Here is a 9123-nt window from a genome sequence, read left to right as displayed (position 1 = left end):
GCAGGTCACAATTTGGAAGCTGCAGTCTGCATTACTTAGAGTCATAAAGGGATTGATCATGTATTCTATCTGTGGTAACTAAAACATTGTGACAAATGTTGCCAGATTTTTTTTTAAGTACAATTAATGATATTCCTAGACAGCAACTTGGTTGTGTTAGTAAAAGGTACCAAAAAGCCTTTATACTAATACTAATGCAACTCAGGTAAAGACACCAAATTAGAAACCTAGAAAAATCTTTCATGGCTCTAATTTGGTTTTGGTTATATGAGAACGAGAAAGTGTGCATAAACCGTAGTATGTGAGCAGAGCCTCCAATTTTAATTTTAGAAAACAAAATAGCCTATAAGAAAATTAGTGTTTTTAAAGTTTTCATCCCATTTTTCAAGTATGATTTTAAACCTTATTAGTCTTCCAAAGAACGGTGTTTATTTCTGATTCATGCATATATCAGGAAAATATAAGAAAGTAGCCCCACGGTGGTTAAAATATTGAAGATATTATTTGCTTTGAATGTTTCCTTGTGTTCATTAAACTTTACTAGATAGGGTAACCTTGAGCGGTGCCTGCATTTGATTGCTTAGAATTCCAAATCTGATCTGTAAAATCACCTCCAGTGTGTGACTGGGTTTACTATGTAATTTTTCTTTTCAAATATGCCATTATTGTAGTCTTCCACCTAAACCCTAAGAATGCTGTTATTAACTTGCTTTTAAGGTCCTCAATAAAGCAACATTTAGGATGTACATAAAAACACTGCATTTTTATTAAACAGCCCTAGAGGAAGGAAAGGTTATTTTAACAGTCACATCAACAGTATGGTTCTGTGGTTCTATTCAATTAGCATTGGCTTGCCAACCTCCTTAAGTACTGGCACCAGGTCCCAGTACGCTTATTAATAGATTTTTCTTTTTCTACACTTTACCCAATATCATAAAACTTTGGTAAAAACATGTCCTAGATTTTTCAAGGCAAGTAGTATCTCTATCCTTAGTCTCTTTCTCCCTCTCGCTCGCTCTCTCTTTCTCTCTCCCTCTTTCTCCACCCTTTCTCTTCATTTCCTCTCTCCCTTAACCCTTAAGCCCCTTGTTTTGTGAGCATAAGACACAGAGAGTGAGAGACAAAAAGAGATGATAGATACATAGAAAGATAAGAGAGATGAGTTGATAAATGGAACCATACAAACACATGAGCTAGGGAAAATTTAATGGTGATAGAAAAGAGAGTAGATTTGAAAACATTTTTTAAAATTTAAGATAAATAGAATTAGATGATTGTTCTAGATACAAACAAACAAGAGAAGTCAAAGATTAATAATAAAATAGAATTAGGTTCTAAAGGGATATGTTTAAATACAGCTAGGTCTCATTTAGAGTTTAGTATGTGTCATAAACTGTATGAAATTTGTTTTCAAATGCTGTCCATTTAATCCACAACATTTCTTAGAGATAAGGAAACTGAGACCCAGGGAGGGTAAGAAACTTGCCAAAGGCCATATCTATAATAAGTGCTGATTAGAGATTCGTGGGCAGGCATTCTGATGCCCTGTTAATAAACATTACCTTCTGGCATGCTGAATTTGTGATGCCTATTCTCATCTAGGTGGAAACGTCCAACAGTATGTTGGATATGGGATTCTGAATCTCAGGGGTGATGGGTTTTGGCATTTGGTAGAGTTAACCGGGGGGCAAGAGCATGCTTAAAGTAGTGGTGCACAGATATAATGCTGGGAAAAATCAACATTTAGATAAGAGAAAATGCAGTAATGAGACAGAGAAGTCAAACACAGAAGGAGAAGAGGATTCAGAGAATTCAGAGAAACGGATGTCAAGGGTGGTAGATAGTTGCAATAAATAGAAAATGACCAACATCGATGCAAACTGCAGCGCCCAGCAGAGCACTTAGTTGTAAGAAAGGAACATCATGATTATTGGGTACAGACACTCAGGAAACCCTTTCCAACCTACTCTAAGGCCATTCCTAGTAGAGGATTGGAGAAAGTTGAAATTGTAGTAGGTGGGAAACGGGTTGACAGGGAAGCATCGTGGGGTTTCAGTCGACTAAGATTGTAAGACTGCCCGGCACCTGCTTTCACACAGTGTGATCATCATAAGCACTATTATGTTCATACATATTTTTCTTTCGAAGTGGAATCTATGCTTAGAGTATCATTACAGGAATTTCATGCAGAGATGCTTCAAGAAATAATCTAGACTATGACCTCAAATTTTTAGCAGTGGGGGCATGTTTTTAATGGAATCACATTTTGAAGATTAAAAAAAAATTAAGCCTCAGAATATGCAAGAGATATATTTAAGTCCACCAAAAGAGCTCCATTTGGTAAAGCAAAAATGCCACAATCTTTTAAAACTGGTACTTTTTCTAAAACTGAAAACTTCACACATTTTACATTTCATTTGCTAACTTTCACAGCAGGCCTCCCCAAACCCAACTTCCTACTGAAGTGTGTTTCCAAGCAATTTAATTTGGAAATTGAGAGCTATCTTGACCTTTTCATGGATTTTAAACTCTGTGTCCTAAAAGACTTCAGAGACAACACTCCACAGGTGACCAAACATTCCAGAATAATAGCATTCCTATTTTTAGATAGCATTTGCTATAACTAAAAATTAGATTATTCAATCAGTTCTTTTTTAAAAGGCCTTCTGGACAAGCAGTTTTTACATTTGAGTTTGCATGACATTTACCACTTTGTGTGTTCCATTAAGTATTATTACAAGGCCTTTTACATCTATGAATACATGGCACTAAAAGAGAAAACTCCAGCTGTCCTTGGACTCAAGGTTCTGAATCAAGACTACAAAACTGCAGAAAGATAGCACTTTAAAATCCTCTGTGGTGGAAGGAAATTTAGCCCTTCTCAAATGTTTGCTGAGGCTCCACTCAGAATAAAGTAAGTTTTACCAAACAGTAACGATTTGAGCTGGAGGAAACCATTCATCACTCCCATATGTTTTATTTATTCAAGTTTTCCAGAATTCATTTTTAAAGATGAATTTAAAGAAAGAGTCTTGTTTTATAAGTGGTTAAAAAAAATACAGATGTGGATCACTAGCCTTGTTTTGCAGCTGAGGGCAAGGGAGATGTAAGATGACCTACCCAAGCTCACATCATCAATTAGTGGCAGGACATGTTAATAAAAGTTCTTTGAGCTGCAAAATACAGAAACCAATTTTAACCCGCTGAAGAAAAAAAAAAAAATGACAACTCCTTGGGAGGATACTAGAGTAGCCCACAGAATCAAAAGAAGTGTTTAACGACCAAAACATAGGTAGGAAGAAACCAGGGTAGCTTCAGGAACAGCACGTGTCAGATCTTCTCTCCAGGATATGGCCCTAAAGAGAACCTGCTTCTATAGCATCAGCTGATGTGGTCCACTCTCTGTTTAAGCTTCCAGGTCTCACGGGAGAAAATATGATTGATTGAGTTTCATTGGCAGGTGTGTCTCTGCAAATCAAGACTATGGCTTGGGATTAGCAGAGCAATTGCTCCTGGCCAGAGTCTTATAAGTCTCATACTCAACCGTGGCTCACATGGGGCATGGTGTCCACATTGCCTGGCTTCCTACTTACATTGTGCTCTCCTGGAAGCCTGATTGGAAAAGGCTTCTAAAGGCAAATCCGTGACAGTGATCCTGGAGGAAAGCAACAATGGGGAGCTCCTACAGAGGAGGAGGAAGAAGCAAAGTCAGTAAAAAAGGAAATGGTTCATGCTTGTTGAAAATACAGTTCTGTTGCACAATGTGAGGTATGACTGGATCCACAGTCTTGTGACCAGGCAGGTCTTAAATGGACCTGACATGGTTGGTGTTGCTAACATTTGGCACATTTCTTTTGAAATTAGTACTAGAACACTAACTCTTCTCTTTCTCAGGGAAGACCAGTGCTTTTGGACACTTCTCATACCATCTTATTCCATGGACATTGGTTACATTATCCTACATCATTAATTATAAATGTAAATTGTCAGGAATCATCCATTAATTATCCATTTCTCACTGCTTCGAATGTTGACTCTACACTGTACTGGACATTGAGCAAACAACATGAAAATGAGAGATTTTTAAGGATACGTCACATGAATAAATATACACTGAAGTGGTATACACATATATTTATATACTAGTACAATCAAGTATAAAAGAGTGGTCAATACTACAGAAAGATGTCAGGTGTCAGGGAAAGTCAGAGAAGCTTTCATATAATTAAACATTGAAAGGTGTGTAGGTTGACATAATGGATGAAGGAGAATGTCCCAGAAGAGGCAGCAGCAGAAATAAAGTCATAGAATGAAGAGAAACCTATGGTCAAGCAGCAAACATTGTTGCTTATCTATGAAGGAAAAAGAAGACGAGTCCCAATTATTTTGGAGGTCCTCTTGGGCCATGCTAGGGTGATGAACAGATACTAAATGATTTTTTTTTTTTGCAGGGAGTTGTATCAATGGCACTTGGCCCTAATATCAGCGTCACTTGGAGAGCTGCAAGACAAAACCAGCACATAGGTCCTACTCCAAGTTAGTGAAGTGGGAGCCTCTAGAGATGGACCTGGTCATCAGTATTTTTTTTACAACTTTCCTGGTGGTTCTCCTATCCAGCAATAGGAGAGAATGGACAAATTATAGCATCATGTTTGTTAACCTGGCATCCCAGCTAAAGGGCTGATTTGAGTGGGCAAACTAAAAGTAGAGAGGGCAATAAGCAGGCTTGTGTGAAGTCCTGAACTTGGTGGTTTCAGCTGAAGCGGAGAAGAATGTGCTATAAGAGGAAAGTCAAAGAGGTAGGGTTTACCGAATGAGGTTTCTGATTGAAAGCGCTGGACAAGGAGCTTGGAAGGAACCAACAGAACCCCCAAGTCCCCGCCTTGGCCACACCTCATTTAGTTTTCCCTTCTCAATTCTGTAGTGTTTCCCTGGACAAGTTTTACGAACTACATACAAATTGAGCAAGACATTGCCTTCCTGTATTCCAGACCTGGTCATCTCCCCAGAGCAATTATCTTACTACTAAGGTCCTGAGCAACATGTCATAAAATTTGCCTTCCAGTTTAAAAAACATTTCTGTTTTTTTTTTTTTAATGGCAAATACCACTTTTGGCAAAGATAGCATTTACATAAACCTGAAGCTACCATGGTTATTTTTTTCCCTTCTATTTTAAAGTACATCTACATCTGGGGAGGAAAAAAAGGGCAGGTAAGTCCTTACTGAAATTTAACGCAAGGTTTAATACCCCTATTTGTCAAAATGTCAGCTGCCAAACACCCAGCACAGGCCAGCATTGTTTCTAGGGACTGCAGAGCTTGGCAAATTAGAAGACATTGTCTCTAAAGGGAGTTTTAAGTATTTAAGAGTGAAGAGATTTCTTCTTTTCTGTAAGTTGGTGTCTGCTAAGATAAAGGTATAGGGAAAACAGGATGGGGCTGCATTATCTTGTAATTGTGATCTAGCCATTGCAAAAATGGACTGTGATTCTTCCATTTTCATAGATGATGCTTTTAATGATTTTTTTCAGAAGTAATGATTTTGAATGTGTGTGTGTGTGTGTATACATATATATGTATATATATATACAGGTTAATTGTGATACTGTAGTAATATTGTCAACTTTTACCCTCCCAAAAATGCTATGAGGTAGATACATAAGGGATTATTATCTTTTCTGAATGATCGAAAATCTGGTTCCTCCAGCATCACAAAGCTGGGAAGCCAAGAACCAAACCATAGGTTTCAAATTCTGAGTTCTGAAAACTTTTGTTCACCTGGGCCCTTTACCTCTGCATTTGGAGCCATCAGTAGCCTATCTAAACTCATTAGGGCTGCTGGGACATGGACTGAATGACTTATAGATACTAGATTCATGTTACCGTTCTGGAGGCTGGAAGCCTGAGCTCAGGAGGCCAACATGGGCAGATGAAGGTTCTCTTCAGAGTGGCAGACTTTCACCATGTCTTCAACTGTGGAGGGGCAAGGGAGCTCTCTGGAGTCTTTTATAAAGGCGATGGTCTTATTGATGAGGTCTCCACCCTCCTGACCTAATCACCTGTCAAAGGCCTCACCTCCTAATATTATCACCTTGGGCAGCAGGATTTCAATTTATAAACTTTAGGGGACAGAAACATACAGACCATAGCACAGCCCATTATGGGAAAAGTTTGGAGTTGAAATCAGAAAGATAAGTTTAAGGTAGGACTCCTCCGTAAGTGTGACCCGGAGCTCCTTACTCACCAATCTGAGTCTCAGTTTGTCCCTTTCAAATTTGGAAGAAGATACACATGTCATGGGATAATTCTGGAGACAGAGTAAGGTACCTGGTGTTGTAGCACCTCCAGCCTTCATCCCTCCACACATACACTCCATCATTTATGAAATTCTGGAAGAGCAACGATTTTGCTTTGGTTCCTGTTGAATCTGCCATGTCCGGGAAGGACATCCTCCATGATGGAAGAAATGAATTCATACAACACTTACCATTTACCTGAAAACTGATACGTGCTGTTTCCTTCCTCTTCTATATTTTTATTTCTTGCATACTTAATTGTGGAAGTCTCTAAGGACCTGATTTTATAGTCTACTTTGTCTGGCAGACACAAATTTCTCCAGCAACCTCAGCAGAAATCAAACACATGGGTTGACTGCACACCCATGGGGGACAGCTGGTATCTGAGGCAGTACGTAAATAATAAATTTAGCATTTGAAAATCTCACATAGGTCTTCTGATTTTATTAACCTAGACAACTTATAATAATTATGATAAACAGACATTGTCATTAAATATAGCAGCCATTTGATAAGATTAAGCATAATGCAATACATCTTCCTTTCCTCTCGATTCAGTATAATAAATTACCCTTAGGCTCCTAAATGAAGCTTTTTATAATTGAGCAAAACAGATCGATTTTTAGGGGTCCTTATTTATATGCAAAACAGACTTTTTGAGAATGGTAAACTTGATTAAAATCTCTCTAAGTGCAAATCACAAATAACTTCTTCTCACAAGCCATAACTATCCTATTAATGTATAATTTACTGCATACAAGGATAGTAAAATTCTAATGTGCTTATGATCCAGATGGAAGAAAGAGTTAAATAGAGAAAATAACAAACCATATAAAATGGCAAGAAAATGGAATTGAAATTTGACAAATATTGCACAAGATAGTATCCCAGCTGGTACAGATGCTATAAGCAAACAGAGATTGGAATAGAATATCACAGTCAAGTCAATGTCAGGAGAATTTAAGGAGGGGTAAGCTTCCATGGAAGTTCTAGATTTAGAGAATGAAATGTCCTAGATCAGATAAAGTATGAATTATACATTGGATGTGGGGAAAAAAAAGACTTTGCAAATGTGGCCTCTTTGAGTTTGTTTGTACCTTCTCAAAATCGCAGGTACCTTTGATCACTACCCAACAACTAAAAGATGATGTTCTAGGTGAGTAAACTTTTTCCTGACTGCGTATCATTTACAAAAAAAGGAAATATGTGGCTTTTAACCAAAAGGATACAGGAGTAACAGGATTAGCCCACATATCATTACAAGGCAAGACTCAATTTATGTCAGTCATAGCCTGTGCAAATACCCCCATTAGACCAATGTGGTTCTCCTGGATCCCACTTAAGAAGGAAATCCAGGGGAAATTTCTCCTAGGAATAAACTTAAGGATTCAAAATCTCTGATTCATGACCTCTAACCAGCATCTTCATGGACATACATGTTATACTCACAGAAAATTAATTTTTTCCCTATAGGAATTCCCTACGGGGAATACTACCGACAAGTGCACCCATTATTGAGTGAGAGCACACAATACTATTTCTTCTCTAATAAAAGTGTGCATTTCAAAAGAACCTTCAGATTCTCCCATGAGATTGGGCATGTGCTTGCATGGTAGGATGGCTCCCAGTATTGGTTTTCCTTCTTCTAGGCTTGAAATTCTTGCACTGTTCACAATACAACATTCATCCATTTGCTCAAAAATGCTTATTTGTCACCAGTATATGGTTTTTCATCTTGTGTGCTAACAGAATGTTTTAAATCGTATCAAATAGTTTTAAATTCTGAAAAATATCAACTATAAAGAAAGAACAAAAATTAAAAATAATACCCATGGTTTATGTAAATCTATTTTATTTAATATGTATTTATTAGGCCTGTGCAATGGCTGGTTGGGGGACTCTGTTATGGGGATGCGGTAATGAGCAAGACGGACACAGCCCCACCCTTAAGACAGACAACTGAAGAAGATGGGCAATAGATTGTTCTAAGCAACATGACAGCCAAAGCCCAGAGTGATGGGCCCATATGGCAGAGTGAAGGAAGGCTAGGGTGAAATAGGAGTTAGTCAAGCTAATATATCTTTCTTTCTTCTGGAGTCAGCATAATAAATTACCCTTAAATTGCAGAATGAAGCATTTTATAATGGAGCAAAAGGAATCAATTTAGAGCCTATATTCATAAGAGAAGTAAGATTTTTGAGCCTGATAATGGTAATTTGGGGCTCCTGTGGATGCTTCAGGGTGGAATGAGGTGTTGCAAAGGCCAGGCCACTGCTCTTCTCACCCCAAGATTCCTCTGATAAACAGTGATGGAGGAAGTGCTCAGTGTTTAGTCCGGGCAAGGAACCCCTATACAGAAAAATTACAATCCAGGTTCAGGTTCTATCTGTCTAATCGCTATCAGTTCTTTTCATTTTTTAAAAAGATTTTATTTATGTAATTATTTAAGAGAGAGAAATCAGGAGAAAGAACAGAGGGGGAAGGAGTGGTGGAGGGGAAAGAACCTCGGGCAGACTCTCTGCTGAGCAGGGAGCCCAACCCTGAGCTCAAAGACCTGAGCCAAAAACAAGAGTGGGCCACTTAACTGACTGAGCCACCCAGGTGTCCCACTATCATTTGTTTTCAAATGAAATATCTTGAAAGCATTTCACCTACTGACAAGCCCAGAACAGGATAGTTGGATAAGATATATCTATTTAAATTCAGATATTATGCCAGAACATTCATTTTCCTGGTTAAGCAGGATCGTTTGACTCATTGCTACTATTTTGATAGAAAGCAATGGAGAAAAAGGATGCTTGATACTACATAAATAATTTCAGGTTTG

This window comes from Vulpes vulpes, chromosome 12 (assembly GCF_048418805.1).
Source record: "Vulpes vulpes isolate BD-2025 chromosome 12, VulVul3, whole genome shotgun sequence".
Taxonomy (NCBI): domain Eukaryota; kingdom Metazoa; phylum Chordata; class Mammalia; order Carnivora; family Canidae; genus Vulpes; species Vulpes vulpes.
The sequence above is the reverse complement of the archived record's forward strand: the minus strand, read 5'-3'. Positions refer to the sequence as shown.